The sequence below is a fragment of the Ranitomeya variabilis genome, chromosome 2, assembly GCF_051348905.1.
Source record: "Ranitomeya variabilis isolate aRanVar5 chromosome 2, aRanVar5.hap1, whole genome shotgun sequence".
Lineage (NCBI taxonomy): Eukaryota > Metazoa > Chordata > Amphibia > Anura > Dendrobatidae > Ranitomeya > Ranitomeya variabilis.
This window is the reverse complement of record NC_135233.1, coordinates 1,042,764,718-1,042,786,840: the sequence shown is the minus strand read 5'-3', so window position 1 is coordinate 1,042,786,840 and position 22,123 is coordinate 1,042,764,718. Positions and strand designations below refer to the sequence as shown.

Genomic DNA, 22,123 nt, shown 5'->3' with positions numbered 1-22,123 from the left:
GATAATACCGGGAGGAGTTCTGCCCCAAGATCGGCAGCCTCCTTCTGAGGCGCGTAGCCGGTGGCCGGAACACCGAGGGAGTAATAGGCTCTACGCATTAATTCAGAGACCGGCAGGACAGTTGATTCCAAGTTGGCTGCCCGACCTTAATACCTATGAAGACACGGAGGCTATTTGTGGGAGAGGGGCGTCTCTAGGGTCCCTATAAAATAGCTCCAGGCCTAACCCGTCATACGGGTTGTCCTATCCATATCATCTGGGGGACAGAGAGAGAGAGAACATCAGAAACATCCACGAAAGTTGTGAGGACCCCATTGCCCTTACACGTGGGGGTGCTCCATCTTTTTGGTGTCACGAACAGGATCTACTTAAGCCTGAAAATCAGGTCATGTGTGCCTAAGAACTGTGTCAGAACTGTATTGGAACTGTGATTTGCTGAAAGACTGTTGTACTGCCATTTGCCACCAAAATTGCCGCCATTACCGCGCCACGAGGAGCGCAGGGGAAGAAGGGCGTGGAGCTGTGGGCGTGAACGAACTGAGAAGCGCGAAAAATAATAGCTGCCCAGTCTAAATATTTCTGTTCCTTGAGGACGTGTCCGTCAGCAGCCGAGATCCGCCTCCTGATCCTCGATGGCGGGCGGAGACAAAGAAAACGAAACCGCCCACGAAGGAGAGAGCGGGAAAAGGACCAGGAGGAAGCGAGCCATGTGGAGGACGCCATGGCCAACTGCCCAGGACCAGTGAGTGGGGTTGAAGCAGAGGATTCCCCCAGCTACCCGGAAGGGCACCACAGTCCAGTCCCCACTGCTGATGCTGTTTCCCTGCAGATCGGGATGGAAGAGCTGATAGACCAACTCCTGCCGCTGAGGGTGAAGACCAAGGCCCCGTACCAGGTGGCGCCTGCGGAGGGTCCCCGACACCATTTCCTGTACCGCTACCGGAGCCACTGCCAACATCACCACGGCCGCCGCCGCCAGCGGAGCCAGCTGACATGGAGGATACTGCTACGGCCGGTAAGCACGCCGACCCTACGCCAGCGTCGGAAGACTTACTGATAGGCCCCGTTGCGGCGCCGCCTCCCCGCGGGACCCATCGACTCCAACGCCTTGAACCCTGGGATCAGGCCACGGGTATGAAGCGGTTCTTGAAGGCCCCGATTTCGCCGACCACCTTGCCAGGTGAAGACTACGCAGAGCGGACCGTATACCGCTGGGTGAACCCCGGGCCAGACTTCAAGGGGTTTCCCGGGGCGGGACCGAATGAAGGGGAGACGGTGGAAGTCCTTAGCTGGGAAGACTACCAGGCCCAGCTTGCTCGACAGTGGGAGGAGAAAGGGGAGGAGTACCAGGCCCAATGTGAGGCCCATGACCGACGTGACTTAGCAGTGAAAGCCAAGGCCCGTAAGGATCGCACCACTCACCAGGCCCCGCGCAGGCAGGGCACGGTTGTAGCCTTTCAGCTCTGGGGAGGATGGGGCTTTATAAAGGAACAGGGGCTGTACACCGTGGTCTTCGTGAACCGGAGGGACGTGGAATCCCACCTGTGGGAAGGCCACGCCGGCCGAGACCTTTACCCGGGACACATAGTCACCTACACCAGACACTTTGGGGAAAAAGGATTGTTTGCCTTGAATATGCATAAAAAGAGAGACGCTATAGCACATCCCATGAAGACCTAGGCTAAATTGTCTCCGGTGGCAGCGACGCCCCCTTGTGTTCAGGCTACAGCCATTACCAAAACAACGACGGTTACTCCAACATGTACCATCTTCCGGACTACGACATGCACTGTCGCCACTACTGCCACAGTTGTGGCCAGAGAACTGACTCCACTGATGGCCAGCGTTCCAGCTGCCCCAGGACAGAAAACAGTGGGCACCCAGACTCCCAAATGGGATGAGAAACCTCCTTATGTAGTACCAAGCGGTAGCCAGTACCCAAAGGGACTACCCCTGCCGGTACTACCCCCAGAGAGGTTCCAATAAACCTTGGAGAACCGAAAAATGTACATAGTTGCATTTAAAACTGTTTGTTTTCCTGTTTTCGGCTGCTAAAACCCATCCAGGGTTATTCTTCTTAAAGGGATCCCTAGTGTTTCAAATTAAGTTTTCTACTTTTTTTAAAAAAAGACTGCCGAATCATGGACGGTGAATGGTTCACAAACTGTCGGTGTAAATAGTTTGCACCTTCTTAAAGGTGCTCTCTACTGGTTTTACAAAGAAGAGCTTTTTGAAGAGACTGTTCCTGATTACAGCGTGAAAGTTCTTACTTGAAAGTTAATAACTGACTTGTTGATTGTTTGCACTACCTCAGAAGAGACTTGAGATTTCCTCTTAAAGGGAATGTTTACTGTTATGATCTGGTGGCCTAGGAGCAGCATGGACGAGCTCTGGAGTAGGTGGCCTCTATACTGACCGCAGACCCTGAACTTAACACCGCAACTATAAGTAGCCGTGGGATGTTCCTGTCACTCCCTCGACACCTCGTCACAGCCGGAGGACTAATTACCCCTAAAGAAAGAAACAGGAAAACTATCTTGCCTCAGAGAAAATCCCCAAAGGAAAGACAGCCCCCACAAATATTGACTGTGAGAGGAGAGGGAAATTACAAACGCAGACTGAAAACAGAATTTAGCAAAGGAGGCCACGCTACCTAGAAAGAAAAGACAGGACAGAGTACTGTGCGGTCAGTATTAAAATACTACAAAAATCCACCACAGAGAATACAAAAATCTCCACACCTAACTAAAGGCATGGAGGGTAACTCTGCGACTCCAGAGCTTCCAGCTTGGCTGAATAAATCCTTACACAGACAAAGCTGGACAAGAAAAAACATAGCAATTCACTGAACTATAAAGTCCACCGCATGTGGACTGCAAAAACAAAGCCAGGACTTATCTTTGATGATTTGGACAATCCAGCAGGAGAAACCAAGCAGAGATGTGAATCCTCCAGAAAACAATTGACAACTGGGACTCACTAAAGGGTGAAGCCAGACTAAATAGCCCCGTCCAAAGTGGAAGCACCTGATGACTGCTGTGAAGGACAAACAGCAGCACTACCACTTATAACCACCGGAGGGAGCCCAAGAGCAGAACCCACAACAGAATTCACAACAGTACCCCCCCTTGAGGAGGGGTCACCGAACCCTCACCAGAGCCCCCCAGGCCGATCCGGACGAGCCAAATGGAAGGCACGAACCAAATCGTCAGCATGAACATCGGAGGCAACAACCCAAGAATTATCCTCCTGGCCATAACCCTTCCACTTGACAAGATACTGAAGCCTCCATCTTGAAAAACAAGAATCCAAGATATTCTCCACAACATACTCCAACTCCCCATCAATCAACACCGGGGCAGGAGGATAAACAGAGGGAACCACGGGCACCACATATTTCCGCAACAAAGATCTATGAAAAACATTATGGATGGAAAAAGAGGCTGGAAGGGCCATACGAAAAGACACTGGATTGATAATCTCAGAAATCCTATAAGGACCAATAAACCGAGGCTTGAACTTCGAGGAAGAAACCTTCATAGGAACATGACGAGAAGACAACCAGACCAAATCCCCAAGCCGAAGCCGGGAACCCACACGCCGACGACGGTTGGCAAAACGCTGAGCCTCCTCCTGAGACAACACCAAATTGTCCACAACATGAGCCCAAATCTGCTGCAACCTGTCAACCACAGAGTCCACCCCAGGACGATCAGAAGACTCAACCTGCCCTGAAGAAAAACGAGGATGAAACCAAAAATTACAAAAGAATGGTGAAACCAAGGTAGCAGAACTAGCCCGATTATTAAGGGCAAACTCGGCCAATGGCAGGAAAGCCATCCAATCATCCTGATCGGCAGACACAAAGCATCTCAAATAAGTTTCCAAAGTCTGATTAGTTCGCTCGGTTTGGCCATTTGTCTGAGGATGAAATGCGGAAGAAAAAGACAAATCAATGCCCAGCTTGGCACAAAAGGACCGCCAAAACCTAGAAACAAACTGGGAACCTCTATCGGACACAATATTCTCCGGAATGCCATGCAAACGAACCACATGCTGAAAAAACAACGGAACCAACTCAGAAGAGGAAGGCAATTTAGGCAAAGGTACCAAATGAACCATCTTAGAAAACCGGTCACAGACCACCCAGATAACAGACATCCTCTGGGAAACAGGAAGATCCGAAATAAAATCCATAGAAATATGCGTCCAAGGCCTCTCAGGGAACGGCAAAGGCAAAAGCAACCCACTGGCACGGGAGCAGCAAGGTTTGGCCCGCGCACAAGTCCCACAGGACTGCACAAAAGAACGCACATCCCGTGACAAAGAAGGCCACCAAAAGGACCTACTAACCAAATCTCTGGTACCAAAAATCCCAGGATGACCAGCCAACACAGAACAGTGAACCTCAGAAATCACTTTACTAGTCCATCTGTCAGGAACAAACAGTTTCCCCGCTGGACAGCGATCAGGTTTATCAGCCTGAAACTCCTGATGTACCCGTCGCAAATCAGGGGAGATGGCAGAAAGAATCACCCCCTCCTTCAGAATACCAACCGGCTCAAGAATCCCAGGGGAATCAGGCAAAAAATTCCTAGAGAGGGCATCAGCCTTAACATTCTTAGAACCCGGAAGATACGAGACAACAAAATCAAAACGGGAGAAAAACAGGGACCATCGGGCCTGTCTAGGATTCAGCCATTTGGCAGACTCGAGGTAAATCAGATTCTTATGATCGGTCAAGACCACAATACGGTGCTTGGCCCCCTCAAGCCAATGTCGCCACTCCTCAAATGCCCACTTCATAGCCAACAACTCACGATTGCCGACATCATAATTGCGTTCCGCAGGCGAAAACTTTCGAGAAAAGAAGGCACATGGTTTCATCAAGGAACCATCAGAAATTAATTCCTCTGAGACAAAACGGCCCCTGCCCCAATCTCAGAAGCGTCAACCTCAACCTGAAAAGGAAGAGAAACATCCGGCTGACGCAACACAGGGGCAGAAGTAAATCGGCGCTTAAGCTCCTGAAAGGCAGAAACAGCCTCAGAGGACCAATTAGCTACATCAGCGCCCTTCCTCGTCAAATCGGTCAGGGGTTTAACCACACTGGAGAAGTTGGCAATGAAACGGCGATAAAAATTAGCAAAGCCCAAACATTTCTGAAGGCTCTTCACAGATGTGGGCTGGATCCAATCATGAATGGCCTGAACCTTAACCGGATCCATTTCTATAGATGGAGAAAAAATGAAGCCCAAAAAAGAAACCTTCTGTACTCCAAAGAGGCACTTAGTCCCCTTCATAAACAAGGCATTATCACGAAGGACCTGAAATACCATCCTGACTTGTTTCACATGAGACTCCCAATCATCTGAAAAAATCACAATATCATCCAAATATACAATCATGAATTTATCAAGATAATTCCGAAAAATATCATGCATGAAGGACTGAAACACAGATGGGGCATTAGAGAGTCCGAATGGCATCACAAGATATTCAAAATGGCCCTCGGGCGTATTAAATGCAGTTTTCCATTCGTCACCCTGCTTAATACGAACAAGATTATATGCCCCTCGAAGGTCAATCTTAGTAAACCAACTAGCCCCCTTAATCCTGGCAAACAAATCAGAAAGCAAAGGCAAAGGGAATTGGAATTTGACCGTGATCTTATTCAAGAGGCGATAATCAATACAGGGTCTCAAGGAGCCATCCTTCTTGGCAACAAAAAAAAACCTGCTCCCAATGGAGAAGAAGATGGCCGAATATGCCCCTTCTCCAAAGACTCCTTTACATAGCTCCGCATGGCGGCATGTTCAGGCACAGACAGGTTGAAAAGTCGGCCCTTAGGAAACTTACAGCCTGGAATCAAGTCAATAGCACAATCACAGTCCCTATGCGGTGGAAGGGAACTGGACTTGGGCTCATCGAAAACATCCTGGAAATCTGACAGAAACTCAGGAATTTCAGAAGAGGGGGAGGAGGAAATTGACATCAGAGGAACGTCATCATGAACCCCCTGACAACCCCAACTAGTCACAGACATAGATTTCCAATCCAACACCGGATTATGTACCTGTAACCATGGAAACCCCAGCACAATAGCATCATGCAAATTATGCAACACCAGGAAACGACAATCTTCCTGATGGGCTGGCGCCATACACATGGTTAACTGTGTCCAAAACTGAGGTTTATTTTTAGCCAATGGTGTAGCATCAATACCCCTCAAAGGGATAGGACTCCGCAAAGGCTGTAAGGGAAAACCACAACGTCTGGCAAATTCTAAGTCCATCAAATTTAAAGCGGCGCCTGAATCCACAAATGCCATGACAGAGAATGACGATAATGAGAAGATCAGGGTCACAGATAACAGAAATTTAGGTTGTACAGTACTGATGGTAACGGAATTAGCGATTCTCTTGGCACGCTTAGGGCAATCAGAAATAACATGAGCAGAATCGCCACAGTAAAAGCACAACCTATTCTGACGTCTGAATCCTTGTCGTTCAGCTCTAGACACAATCCTATCACACTGCATTGGCTCAGGACTCTGCTCGGAAGACAATGCCATAGTGTGCACAACTCTGCGCTCACGCAAGCGCCGATCAATTTGAATGGCCAGAGACATAGAATCACTCAGACCTGCAGGCGTGGGGAACCCCACCATAACATCTTTAACAGATTCAGAAAGACCCTTTCTGAAAATTGCCGCCAAAGCATCCTCATTCCACTTAGTAAGCACAGACCATTTTCTAATTTTCTGGCAATATGATTCTGCCGCTTCTTGACCCTGACACAGGGCCAACAAGGTTTTCTCAGCATGATCCACAGAATTAGGTTCATCATACAATAACCCAAGCGCCTGAAAAAAGGTGTCTACATTAAGCAAGGCCGGATTCCCAGATTCCAGGGAAAATGCCCAATCCTGCGGGTTCCACGCAACAGAGAAATGACAATTTTTACCTGCTGGATGGGATCACCAGAGGAACGGGGCTTCAGAGCAAAAAACAGTTTACAGTTATTTTTAAAGCTCAAAAATTTGGACCTGTCCCCAAAAAACAGATCGGGGGTAGGAATTCTAGGCTCTAAAACAGGAGTCTGCACGATATAATCAGAAATACCGTGTACTCTAGCAGCAAGTTGATCCACCCGAGAAGCAAGTCCCTGAACATCCATGTCAGCGCCTAACTCTTGAGCCACCCAGAGGTGAAGAAGGAAAAAAAAACACAACAGAGTACAGAAAAAAAAATGGCTCAGCACTTTCTTTCCTTTCTTTTGAGATGCGGTTAACTCATTGTTGGCCAGTTGTACTGTTATGATCTGGTGGCCTAGGAGCAGCATGGACGAGCTCTGGAGTAGGTGGCTTCTATACTGACTGCAGACCCTGAACTTAACACCGCAACTATAAGTAGCCGTGGGATGTTCCTGTCACTCCCTCGACACCTCGTCACAGCCGGAGGACTAATTACCCCTAAAGAAAGAAACAGGAAAACTATCTTGCCTCAGAGAAAATCTCCAAAGGAAAGACAGCCCCCACAAATATTGACTGTGAGAGGAGAGGGAAATTACAAACGCAGACTGAAAACAGAATTTAGCAAAGGAGGCCACGCTACCTAGAAAGAAAAGACAGGACAGAGTACTGTGCGGTCAGTATTAAAATACTACAAAAATCCACCACAGAGAATACAAAAATCTCCACACCTAACTAAAGGCATGGAGGGTAACTCTGCGACTCCAGAGCTTCCAGCTTGGCTGAATAAATCCTTACACAGACAAAGCTGGACAAGAAAAAACATAGCAATTCACTGAACTATAAAGTCCACCGCATGTGGACTGCAAAAACAAAGCCAGGACTTATCTTTGATGATTTGGACAATCCAGCAGGAGAAACCAAGCAGAGATGTGAATCCTCCAGAAAACAATTGACAACTGGCACTCACTAAAGGGTGAAGCCAGACTAAATAGCCCCGTCCAAAGTGGAAGCACCTGATGACTGCTGTGAAGGACAAACAGCAGCACTACCACTTATAATCACCGGAGGGAGCCCAAGAGCAGAACCCACAACAGAATTCACAACAGTTTACTTGTTGTACTTAGTCAAAAGGTGATAATGTTGCCTTAAATAGATAGCTAGTAATAATGTTTTACATAGAAGTAGTATGTAGCTAAAAGGTTAAATAGTGATAATGTTGAGAATACAATGCTGAGCTCTTGAGAAGAGAAATGCAGTAGGCCCGTGGGGTAGACAGATAGTCCTACATACGTGAAAGTGAAAGATGTCTTATAATACACCCTCAGAGGGTCCTTGCACTTAGTCTTTAATAGATAGAATACCTGTATGGGTAATTGGTTCCATAGATAGATAATAACTGTTTTCAACTTGCTTTTGCACAATGTAAATATGTTTTTGTTTGCAACGTTCAAGTGTTCTCACCTCCCATAAAGGGAAGCCTTGTTATATTTACTTGTTAACAGCATTCCAAAAATTGTGTATGTCTTTTGCTAACATGTATTGTTGTTCTTCTTTTCCCAGTCTGGGAGTACTGGATTTAATGGGGGGGGAGTGCAGCGCCCCAGAGTCCTGGTCGTTGCAGTAATGTAGCTCTTCCACCAGGGGGAGTGATGTTACGTCTGATGGTACTAAAGGAGTTCACCTGACCAGGTATCACAGTCACACACTACACTTCACACTCCAGTCAATAAGGGGGAGCAAAGGTTCTATTTACTAGGCCACTCCTCACACACGGGTAAAACTGGTGGGTTGGATAGGAAGTCAGTCAGAAGCTACCTTGGTTCGACCCAGAGAGGACCTGTCAGGCAGACAGGGGGAGAAGGAGGAACATCTGAGCTGCAGACAGAGGGTCCCTGTCAGGGGTGGGATCCTGACAGAGGCCAAGCACGAGATAGAGCGTTACGGAGCTGCGCCTGCACTTCATTGCGGCAGCATCCTAAGAAAGGACAAGAAGCGGAGTATATTGTGGAGAGTGAGAAACGAAGTCACAGCACAAGGAGATAATACCGGGAGGAGTTCTGCCCCAAGATCGGCAGCCTCCTTCTGAGGTGCGTAGCCGGTGGCCGGAACACCGAGGGAGTAATAGGCTCTATGCATTACTTCAAAGACCAGCAGGACAGTTGATTCCAAGTTGGCTGCCCGACCTTAATACCTATGAAGACACGGAAGCAATTTGTGGGAGAGGTGCGTCTCTAGGGTCCCTATAAAATAGCACCAGGCCTACCCCGTCATACGGGTTGTCCTATCCATATCATCTGGGGGACAGAGAGAAAAAGAACATCATAAACATCCACAAAAGTTGTGAGGACTATCCCGTGGTGCTCAGCAGGGAGGTACTACAACACACAGGCGCTAGTAGGAAGGCTACTGATTTCCACCTGGATAAGGGAACTCTGGATGTGCCTTTGGACCAGCCGGACTCAGCCTGCCCTGTGAACAGTGCTATGGACTGTGGACGCTGAAGTCTTCAGTAAAAGGTAAAGAGACTGCAACTTTTGTGTCCTCGTTATTCATTGCGCCTTACAACGTCCACCATCACCACCTACACCTCTGGGAAGCCCTGGGGACATACTTCACCTGTGGGAAGGTACACCATCTAGCTGCCATTCCATCGCCCCAGCGGACCCCTAGCAGCGTCGGTCACTCTGACCGAATACCACAGGTGGCGTCACGAACACCGTACAAACAACTACTCCTTTAAGTGGACGCCCCTCAGAAGGGCCACGGACCGGGTCGGGCCACCGTGACATCCCCAGACTTGAGAGAGATAGACCCGGTACCGAGTACCCCATTGCCCTACACGTGGGGGGCGCTCCACTATGCCTTCTGAAAAAAAAAAAACTTGCTTCAAAAGCCCAATCTACTATAAGTGCATAGCTGTCCCCATCCCATCCCTTTAGATGACACTTGTCAGAAGGTCCCTCATTGTATTGCTTTTGAATGCAGTGAATAGTAGGCAGTGCCTATACCTAATATCACCTGTGGTGGCGCTGCATGCTAGGATATAACACATTCTACAAGGTTCCTCCACAATGGAGGTAAGTGACTTACCATTTGGGAAAACAATCTAAGGGAGTTTTTTTTGCTGAGTTTTTCTACCAGACACTCTCCAACTCTCCATTCAAAATTCTCAGTTTTTGGACTGTTTCTAGAATATATTTTCATGTTGAATGTTCAAAAAAAAAAAAAAAAGTGTCACATTAAACATTACAGGGAAGTTGCATTTGTTAACAGTTCTAGATTTTGCCATTTCACAACCAAGGTGTCCCGTGTCCTAAAGGGGTAATGATTATGTAAAGGGGCGCAGTACCCCAAGCAGGTTACAACAGCTGGAACGATGTAAGCGTACCATGACTAAGTATCTCTCAGTTTGGTCAGCCACAACAGATCAGAGATATACGAATGCTGGTCCTTTATTATCCTCCTTACATGTACATTACGTCCCAATTTCATTGTCTGGACCCAGAGCGGTGTTGACACCTTACATTGCATTTATGTGGAGGGGATGGTCTAAATTTAGGATTATGGGGTCTTGGGTACTTGTGCATTTTATTTTTGTCTGTTACATGGCTCCAGTGTGAACGTCCTCCTACACATTGCACGTATACCAACTTTTGCTCCGGCCTATTTCTTTGGTTTTGTTGTAAAAATTTGCAGTCTGATCAAGGGTCAATATTAATTTTGTCTAGGATCTGTATTTTTCACGTGGTCTTGTATGAAGCCTGTATAATTTTGAGGTCTCAGGGCTGTATTTTTTTGGAGAGTCTAATCTGGGGGTCTGTATAAATTTTAGGATTCTACCTTAGTTCCATATTAAATTTGTGTTTTTTTCTGTGTTTCGAGTGAAGTTTTGGGCTCTATTCTTGGATCTGATTACATTTTGGGTTCTGATCTGTGGTCTATATTAATTTATGGTTTTGTCTCAGGTCTGTATTAACTTTAGGTCCTTACTTTGGATTTGTAATAATTTTGCAGTCTTGACTGATTTTAGATCCAATCTTGTGTTTGTATTAAGCTATGGCTTTGGGTGCCACCGATTCATTTTAGGGTCTTCTATGGAGTCTGTATAATTTGGGGTCTGGTCTAGAGTTGGTATTAAGATGGGGTCTACTCTGGGGTCCTTAATTAATTTTTTATCTTACTTCAGGTCTGTATAAATTGTTGGTCTGGTCTTGAGTCTAGTTTACTTTTGGGGTCTGGCCTTGGGTCTAAATTATTTCTGGGATCTGGCCTTGGTTTTGATGTTTCCCTTACCCAAGTTATGTTTGTGTCCTAACATTTTCTAGGTACACCCATCTTTCGTCTTCATCCGCTTACTTGGGCACTTACATTTTGGTAGTTGAGTATTTGGGGGCATTGGGCAGTGCTGTGGGTACAGTTGTTATAGAGAGTGATGATGTGGTACAGAAGAAAGGAGTCAAAGTTAGAGATATTATATTAATGGTCTCTTCTTATGAGGCTCTTCAACCCCCACAGGTTCCATGGTCTGGATGTGACTAGTACCTCTGCATCACCTACACCTGCACCCGTGGTCAAAGGTTGGGGTTGTAAATCCTCAACAGTTTTTGTGATAACTTAAGTCATCAATTTGACTATGGTAATTAACCCAGAGCACCAAAACACCTTGTCGTGACCCTGCCGACAGCAATTTGTTGATCACCGTCAGGTTTCTGACACCTTTCTAAGGGAAGCTGGATGTTCGCTATTGTGCTGTAGCCACGTTGAACTTACAGTTTCTGCTGAAATCTGCAGGAAATCAAGAAGAAACTTGAAATAAAACACACACAGGTTCCAATCACCCCAGGAAAAAGTCAGCCGGCCGTGTAACCATTGCTCGTTGGAATGTAGCTACAGTATAGAGTCAGTGCATAGCTCGCAGCGCACATGACCCGGAGAACATACCAATACCTTGTTTTTGCTGATTTGCTGCCAAATGTTGTAACTAATTATAGACGATTTCTTTTCTGTCAGCAATTTACATACGAATGTCCACCACTCCTCACGGTCCCTGCCTTCCGGAGGCCTCTTCTCATCATAGAAGATGTAAACATGTTATTTTCAGATTGTCTTGCAGTTACTTGTTTCGTTTTCCTGATCCCGATTTGCTCACAAGGGAAAATTAAACTGGGATATTATGCCTGGATCTTCCAGGAAATCTGCAGTGTATTCTAGTAGTAGAAATGTTTTTTGCCAAATCTTGTCCCTTCACTCCAGGAAAAAAAATGATCTTGTTGAAAATTGACATTTTAATTCTACATGTCAATTTATGTTGTGGATTTTCACAGCAAATTTCACCCCTGAATCAGAATCTACAGTAAAATCCACAATAAAATCTCCATGTTGTAAATGCTAAATCCACAATAGACCACTCAGTTATGTCTTGTGTGGACGTCGCCTTAAAAAAGTTTTGTGCACTTATTGAAAATGCTGATTGTTTACTGAATGATAGAAGGGTCTCACATTTCTAACATTACGTCCCCAATTTATCATCTGTTTCTAATGTCACAAAATTGTGCAACTTTTGGCAGCTGTGCCGCTTTTCAAAAACTTTCTATTATAGCAGCAAGGAACATGGAGGAGTGTTGTTGTTTGACACTTTTATCCTGAATATGGAATTCCTCTATCTCTATACACTGTTGGTGCCAGTCATCTATTCCTTGTTGTTATTATGATGTTTCATTGCTGTTATTATGCCATGTTGTTATTTGTTATATTTACAGCTTGTTTACTCACCAACTTGTCCTGATTCGGGTGCCCACACTCTTTCCCACAACAAAGATGGCTGCCACACTGTGCGCATGTGCCCCCGGTCCACTTGCATCCTTGCGCTCAGTGACGACACAGGAAATATTTTCCTTGACCCACACTGTGGCCTGGATTGCCAGAAGTGACGCGGTTACCCGCCCCGCATGCGCTCACTTGAGTGCGGCACCATCTACATTGGGTGGACCACCCTATATATATCTGCGACAGGTGTGGTGGACCACACAGCCCCCCTAGGAAGCTACATCATGTGAAATGCGCGTCGGGGCTCTTCTTGGCGTGCACATTTGCTCACTGTCCCCTTTTCCTACATGGGTAAGCAATAGTTTGCACTATGGATGGCACTTTAATCCCTGAAGGCTATAATTATCTATAGTGGTACTACATTGACTTGCCCACAAGGATCGGAAGGAATTCAATCTATATGCCCTGTCTGGGGATATGCATGTACTTACAAATTAAGTTTGTGCTCAGTGCAATATTATGCTATTTTTACTTAATTTAACTAGGGGTTCAGTAGCGCTTGTGCTGCTTGATTCATTTCCCTTTATTAAACTTTTTGTCGTGTCATTGTAACTTTGCTTTTTTTATGTGTAAGATGCTAGCAGGTACGTGGGATGTCGTCACGGACAGGAGGCAGATCAAGAGTTAAGGTATTTATTTAACACAGAACAATACTCCTCGCATGGAGTAGGGGGTTGAAGGGTGAAGGTAAGGAATGGGACAGAACTGGGAGGATGGCAGGGTAGGTTAGGGACGAACGAAAGTTCAGTAATACAGAGGTTAAACTTATCGGACTGTAGTCTTCTGATGTGAGGAATTTCAAGGTTCCAACGGTGGCGCCAACAACAGCGGCACGTAGTGTCTCAGCGTGGTCTGTGACACGTGAGAATCCAACGGTGGCAACAACAACAGCGGTGCGTGACGTCTCGATGTAGTCTCTGTGTAGTGGGTAGTACCCCCATGCTTAAAGGTGGCTAGCACGAGGCTGAGTCCACTGGGGGGAACCGCCAGAACAAAGCATTGCTCCGCGATGTACACAAGACCTTCGTAGAGGGGCTCTGGCCTAGCCGTCCGTCTCTCTCTCTCTGTATTGCACACTCAGTGCAGTCTCTGCCTTCAACTAGGGTCACCTCTTAGCGTGGAGGGTAGCGGGGAGCTGACAGTCGGTAGTCCGCAAACGGTGGACCTATATGCAGGGGTCTGTCAAGTATGCAATCACCCTTGGGGCATGTGCGGTACTCACTATCACACCACGAACAGCACCTGGCTTAGCTCTGCTCTGCTGACAGAGCTCTGCACGGCTCTGCTGTGCTGCACGACTCTGTATGGCTTGGCTCTGCACGGCTTGGCTCTGCACGGCTCTCTCTGTTGGCGACCGGGCTCCTTCTATATGGCTCGTCGCCACACCGGTACCCTCTGGTGGGGGAGGCAGGGCGTGCCACTCACCACTTTGCACGCTGCTCTGTACGCTGCCCTCCGCACTCCATTCCACCGATGCCAGACTACTCTGCTTCACGCGCTTCCTTCTCTTATTCTCCCGATGCTGCGTGCTATTTTCAGTTTCTCCCCGCCCCTGTGACAGCAGGAAGCTCTGTCTCACTAGGGCTTCTCCCAGGCTGCAGGGGAAGGTCCACCTCTCTAAAGCTTCCCCCTGGGAACAGAGGATGCAGCACTTTCAGTTCCGGACCCGGCATGCAGGTCCCCGCGGTCCAGTCTATCTCCTTACATATGTATTGGGGCTTTTTTGCCCATATTATTCATGTGAGGTTATTGGATCAATAAGTTTTTTTCACTTTATTTTTGAATGCAGCCTCAGTTAATATTATTCTTTTTGAGGGCTATTACTCCTTTACTCTTTGTAGGATCTATTATAGCAACAAGGTTGGTAAGGCCAACAAATTTGTCAAAATTTACACTAAAAAAGTGACGTAAATAATGACAGTAATGCACTCCGGCCCTTGACTTCAGTACAATTCTTGCAGTGACACATGGCAGCTGAAAAAGGCACCTAATTAATTAAAGTGAATTTGACAGTACGATGAATCACATTAAGCTGTATATATGGGCATGTAGATCACAGGTAGGGATGAGGGGACCCGTGGATGTTTGGATTCGTCGGGTTTGGACAAACTTTAGTTCAAAATTCGGTTTGGGCATCAGAACTTGACCCAAACTAGACACCGAACCTGTACCCAAAATAATGGGATGCATTAAAAGAGGCATAGATGCTCATGAGGAGAACATAATTTTACCTCTATACAAGTCACTAGTTCGACCACACTTAGAATACTGTGCACATTTCTGGTCTCCGGTGTATAAGAAAGACATAGCTGGACTAGAGCGGGTGCAGAGAAGAGCGACCAAGGTTATTAGAGGACTGGGGGGGTCTGCAATACCAAGATAGGTTATTACACTTGGGGCTGTTTAGTTTGGAAAAACGAAGGCTAAGGAGTGATCTTATGTTAATGTATAAATATATGAGGGGACAGTACAAAGACCTTTCTGATGATCTTTTTAATCATAGACCGATGACAGGGACAAGGGGGCATCCTCTACGTCTGGAGGAAAGAAGGTTTAAGCATAATAACAGACGCGGATTCTTTACTGTAAGAGCAGTGAGACTATGGAACTCTCTGCCGTATGATGTTGTAATGAGTGATTCATTACTTAAATTTAAGAGGGGACTGGATACCTTTCTGGAAAAGTATAATGTTACAGGGTATATGCACTAGATTCCTTGATAGGGCGTTGATCCAGGGAACTAGTCTGATTGCCGTATGTGGAGTCGGGAAGGAATTTTTTTCCCCAATGTGGAGCTTACTCTTTGCCACATGGTTTTTTTTTGCCTTCCTCTGGATCAACATGTTAGGGCATGTTAGGTTAGGCTATGGGTTGAACTAGATGGACTTAAAGTCTTCCTTCAACCTTAATAACTATGTAACTATGTAACTATGTAACTATGTTACTGATCCCCGGCAGCTGTGAGCGTCACCCTGTGGTCGGCACTCACAGCACACCTGCAATTCTGCTACATAGCAGCGAACATCAGATCGCTGCTATGTAGCAGAGCCGATCGTGCTGTGCCTGCTTCTAGCCTCCCATGGAGGCTATTGAAGCATGGCAAAAGTAAAAAAAAAAAGTTAAAGAAAATGTGAAAAAAATAAAAAAAATATAAAAGTTTAAATCACCCCCCTTTCGCCCCAATCAAAATAAATCAATAAAAAAAAAAATCAAACCTACACATATTTGGTATCGCCGCGTTCAGAATCGCCCGATCGCCCGATCTATCAATAAAAAAAAACATTAACCTGATCGCTAAACAGCGTAGCGAAACGCCAGAATTACGTTTTTTTGGTCCGCGACATTGCATTAAAATGCAGTAACGGGCGATCAAAAGAACGTATCTGCACCAAAATGCTATAATTAAAAACGCCAGCTCGGCACGCAAAAAATAAGCCCTCAACCGACCCCAGATCATGAAAAACGAGACGCTACGAGTATCGGAAAATGTCGCTTTTTTTTTTTTTTTTTTTTAGCAAAGTTTGGAATTTTTTTTCACCCCTTAGGTAAAAAATAAGTCATGTTAGGTGTCTATGAACTCGTACTGACCTGGAGAATCATAATGTCAGGTTAGTTTTAGCATTTAGTGAACCTAGCAAAAAAGCCAAACAAAAAACAAGTGTGGGACTGCACTTTTTTTGCAATTTCACTGCACTTGGAATTTTTTTCTGTTTTCTAGTACACGACATGCTAAAACCATGCATGACAGGGTTTTGATGTGGTGGTCTCTTAATTTTTGCCAGAGCTGTATATCAGTAGGCAGCGTTGAAAGAATAAATTCAGCTACTGATATATAAGTGGGCAGAGGCCAATGTACTAATATGGTAATGAGCTGCTAAGATCTGTGGGCCGGACATAGAATCTGCCTCGTGCAGATTTATTCCAAGTGCAATTTTTGTAAGTGCCAGGGCAAGTAAGCACGGCATGAATCTAATACTCAATTATTTTCTCTTCATACAGGTATATATATCTAATTCATCTACTGTGTATTAACCCTTCTGAAGCTTGAATCCCACTCCCATGTCTGCAAATCTATTCTATTAATTGAGATATATATATATATATATATATATATATATATATATATATAAATATAAACAGCGTATATATATATATATATATATATATATATATATATATATATATATATATATATATATATATATATATATATATATATATTTCATTCATCTATTGTTTTTAATCCATGATGCTTTAAGGTCATCATCACACTTACTTTAACATTTTATGATCCATGTTGATCTACAAGTCTGTTTGTTGTCTCTGTTGTTTATTGTCTCCTGTTGTCTTAAGCTAGTTGATTGAGTGCTAACAAGTTAAATTTGTGCAGATTTATTCTATTTTGCAGAATTTTTCTAAGCGCCATGGCAGTTGAACATGGCAGTTAGACAGGGCAGGAGACAGGTAACCATTAAAACAAATTTCCTTCCAGGTCATCTAATTTGCAAAGAATATTCACCATATGTATTTGTGCCATTTGTGTTCTGGCTGCTGCAATCACTTACATTTACCGGAGATGATGATTACAGAATTCCAGGTGGGATATTTCTATTGTAATGGAAACCCACCTTGAGCAGTTTGGGTATATGTGAGGGCCCCAGACTTTTCTACCAAACAGGAGGATCGGGGTGATGATGGCATCGAAGATTTTTAGCCAGGCCCTCACTTGTGGCTTCAGATGGTAGAGTTTCCTTCAGATGGCATAGAAGGTCTTGAAGGCTTTGTCCTTCAAGGTCTCTATTGCTTGTTTGAAGTTCTCTGACTGCTGAATTTCCAGATCCAAGTAGATGAATTTGTCCATTCCTAAAAGAGTACAGTTGTTTAACACAAATGAAGGGTGCTGGTTCCGATCTTGTCTTTCTCCTCTGGAACACCATGATGCTGCTTTTCTTTGGGTTGATGGGTAGTACCCATGTAGAGCTGAATTTTTCCTAGATTTGCAGGTAGTCTTGGAGACCTTTCTTGGTTGATGACAGCAGCAACAAGTCATCTGCATACAGCAAGAATTACTCCTTGGCGTCATGGAGTATTCTGCAGCGGTTCTCTGTGTAGGAACTGTTGATGACATCATATGTCTTCCCTCCTATTCCGCTCTCCAGCAGTTTCAGGAAGAGGCCTGGGTGCCATGTTGAATCGAAGGCCTTTTTAAAGTTCACAAAACAGGCGTATATCTTCTTATGCTTTGTGTTGTTGATGTGGTTCTGAATGAGGCTGTGCAGAGTATAGATGTGGTCTGTGGTGCGGTGGTTTGGTATGAACCCCACTAGAGGGGGGGCTGTATGGGGCGCAGCTAAAAGGAAGCCCCCACATGACTGCGTTGCCATGGGGAGCAGGGTAGTAATTTTTGAAAAGTTAAAATGGGAGGCTCAGGATTGGTGGATAGGAACTGGGGCGGGGAGTTCTATGGGATTGAGAGGAGGGGACCTGGGGAAAAGTGCGGGAAAGGGGGTCAGTCGGTCAGAGACAGGCGAAGTGAGTCCCTCCCACCCTCCCTTTGGTGGCAATCCGAGGGAACATAATTTTGGTGGGGGTCTTCGTGTTTTGTTATTTTCAATTTTGTTTGCAATTTTTTAAGTTCTATTTATCAGGGAAGGAATTTTTTGTTATTATCGTCACAGTGGCGGATTGGCGGGGGGTGGGGTTCTTGGAGTTGGTGATGATGCTTATAGGGTTGATCTGGCTTTTGTTACAGGCTCTGGATGGGGTGTTTACCTCGGGAGCTTTGGGGTTGGTTTGCCCGAAACGGGTTACATGGTGCCCTCGAGCTGGTGGTTACGGCTGAGGGTAAATACGTGTTTTTGGTTAAATTTTGTGGTAGGCTTTCGGCCTATTATGAGCCAGATTTTTTGCTCCAAGAACCCTCCCCTCGAGGTTTTATATTTACAATGTTTACATGTTGTTATTAATGTATTTGTTTGTTAATAAAATGGCCGCTGTGGCCAAATTATCCAAAAGAAATTTATGTCTTCGTGTCAATTCATTGGGTAGTTAAAAGGGGTATGGTTTAAAAGGGAGCAAGGTAGTTGGGGTTGAGGATTCATGACGGAAAGGATCCTGCATTGGCGATACGCGGTCATGGCTTTTGCTGAGGATGTTGTGATCAGTGAGGAAACTGGGGATAATCTTGTTCAGGATGCTGTTGAATCGTTTTCCCAGGTTTCCGCTGACACTTATGCCTCTGTACTTGGCAGGGTCATATCTGTCCCCACTCTTGTGGATGGGTGAGATGAGGCCTTGGTTCCAGGTATGAGGAGAGTAGCCAGCACTCAGCCCAATATTAAACAGCTTAGACATTGCAGCTGGTATCTCTGGTGGGCTGTATATCAGCATTTCTGGTGGGATTCCATCCAGACCACTGGCATTTCTACACCTTATGGAAGAGATTATCTCAGTAACTTCCTGTAGTGTGCTTGGTGTATCCAGAGGGATTTGGAAATTGTTGACTTCTTCCTCCATTGCTTTTTGTTTTGCTGTTATGTTTTTCTATTCTTGGCTTAGTTCTTCCTTCGGGATGTCTTTGTAGAGGTCTCTGAAGTACTGAAGACAGATTTTGTTATTTTGGATATGGATGTTGTCTTTCTTGCTTTTTGTTCCATGTTGTTCCATAGTTTCCAGGAGGACCTGTCTTGGATGGTGTCCTGGAGTTGGTTAAATTTAGTGGAGATGTAACCTTGCTTCTTCCCAGTGGCGGACACTGACAGCTTTGGGCCCCTGTGCAAGAAATGTGTCTGGGCCCCCCTCCCTGCCCAGCATCATACCTCCCAACTTTTGAAGATGGGAAAGAGGGACCAAGCTTGTGGCGCGTTGCAAATTTTAGGCCACGCCTCTGGCCACACCCATTCATAACTAGTCACACCCATATCCACGTCCCAACCACACCCATTTAGCACTGCTGATCACACTTTCGTAAAGAATAATTATAAATAAAAAAATATGGCCACACAGTGCTCCATACTGTATAATGGCCACACATGATGGTCAATACTGTATAATGACCGCAGATAATGCTCCATACTGTATAATGACCGCACATGATGCTCCATACTGTATAATGGCCACACATGATGCTCCATACTGTATAATGACCGCACATGATGCTCCATACTGTATAATGACCGCACATGATGCTCCATACTGTATAATGGCCGCACATGATGCTCCATATTGTATATTGACCGCACATGATGCTCCATACTGTATAATGACCGCACATGATGCTCCATACTGTATAATGACCGCACATGATGCTCCATGCTGTATACTGACCGCACATGATGCTCCATACTGTATAATGACCCCTCATGATGCTCCATACTGTGTAATGACCGCACATGATGCTCCATACTGTATAATGACCGCACATGATGCTCCATACTGTATAATGACCGCACATGATGCTCCATACTGTATAATGACCGCACATAATGCTCCATACTGTATAATGACCGCACATGATGCTCCATACTGTATAATGGCCACACATGATGCTCCATTCTGTATAATGACCGCACATGAGGCTCCATACTGTATAATGACCGCACATAATGCTCCATACTGTATAATGACCGCACATAATGCTCCATACTGTATAATGACCGCACATGATGCTGCATACTGTATAATGGCCGCACATGATGCTCCATACTGTATATTGACCGCACATGAGGCTCCATACTGTATAATGACCGCACATGATGCGCCATACTGTATAATGACCGCACATGATGCTCCATACTGTATAATGACCGCACATGATGCTCCATACTGTATATTGACCGCACATGAGGCTCCATACTGTATAATGACCGCACATGATGCGCCATACTGTATAATGACCGCACATGATGCTCCATACTGTATAATGACCGCACATGATGCTCCATACTGTATAATGACCGCACATAATGCTCCATACTGTATAATGACTGCACATGATGCTCCATACTGTATATTGACCGCACATGATGCTCCATACTGTATAATGACCGCACATGATGCTCTATACTGTATAATGACCGCACATGATGCTCCATACTGTATAATGACCGCACATAATACTCCATACTGTATAATGACCGCACATGATGCTCCATACTGTATAATGACCGCACATGATGCTCCATACTATATAATGACCGCACATAATGCTCCATACTGTATAATGACTGCACATGATGCTCCATACTGTATAATGACCGCACATGATGCTCTATACTGTATAATGACCGCACATGATGCTCCATACTGTATAATGACCGCACATAATGCTCCATACTGTATAATGACTGCACATGATGCTCCATACTGTATATTGACCGCACATGATGCTCCATACTGTATAATGACCGCACATGATGCTCCATACTGTATAATGACCGCACATGATGCTCCATACTGTATAATGACCGCACATGATGCTCCATACTGTGTAATGACTGCACATGAGGCTCCATACTGTATAATGACCGCACATGATGCTCCATACTGTATAATGACCGCACATGATGCTCCATACTGTATAATGACTGCACATGAGGCTCCATACTGTATATACTGTGCACTGTACTATGTGCACATATATAGTGTTATATACACTGAGCACTGACCATTATAATATACTATATTATACTATATTATAATGTGAGTTCCTGCAGCCTGGTCAGTGCTCAGTGCACATAACACTATATATGTGCACATAGTACAAATATATATCTGATATATAATGTGGGATGTCCTGGAGCCGGGCTCAGGGTCACACAGTGCAGGGTGAGGATCACTGTGACTAAGGCTAGGGTCACATTGCGTTATGTGACCGCGTTTAACGGACTACGTTACACCGCGGCATAACGCGGTGTTAACGTAGTCCGTTAATGCCGCCATAGCCTGTAATGGTGAGCGCATCGCTAGCGCACGCCCACATTGGGCGGGCGCTAGCGATGTCGCGTCATTTGAGTGACGGACCTCGGACGCTGCTTGCAGCGTCCGCGGCGCGCCTGAGGTCCGTTCCTCGCTAGTGCAGATCGGGGATCTGCGCTAGCGGGGACGCCGAACGCGGACCCTAGAGAAGCATTGCGTTAGCGCAATTCGCTAGCGCTATGCGCTTAACGGATTGCCCTAACGCAATGTGAACCTAGCCTTATTGCTGCAGCTTCAGCTTACATGCAGATCGGGTGACGCTGGAGCCGAGACCTTATCTGTATGTAAACTTAAGGTGGTGCAATAAATCTCACAGTACAGAGAGATCCTCTACAGAAAGCAGAT

General features: G+C 45.5%; 1 protein-coding gene across 1 annotated transcript in view; it reads right to left on the bottom strand.

The window, feature by feature from the left end:
• Positions 1-22,123, bottom strand: part of LPIN1 (lipin 1) — a 274,958-nt gene that overhangs the window by 212,443 nt on the left and 40,392 nt on the right. The gene's annotated exons all lie outside the window — the stretch shown is intronic.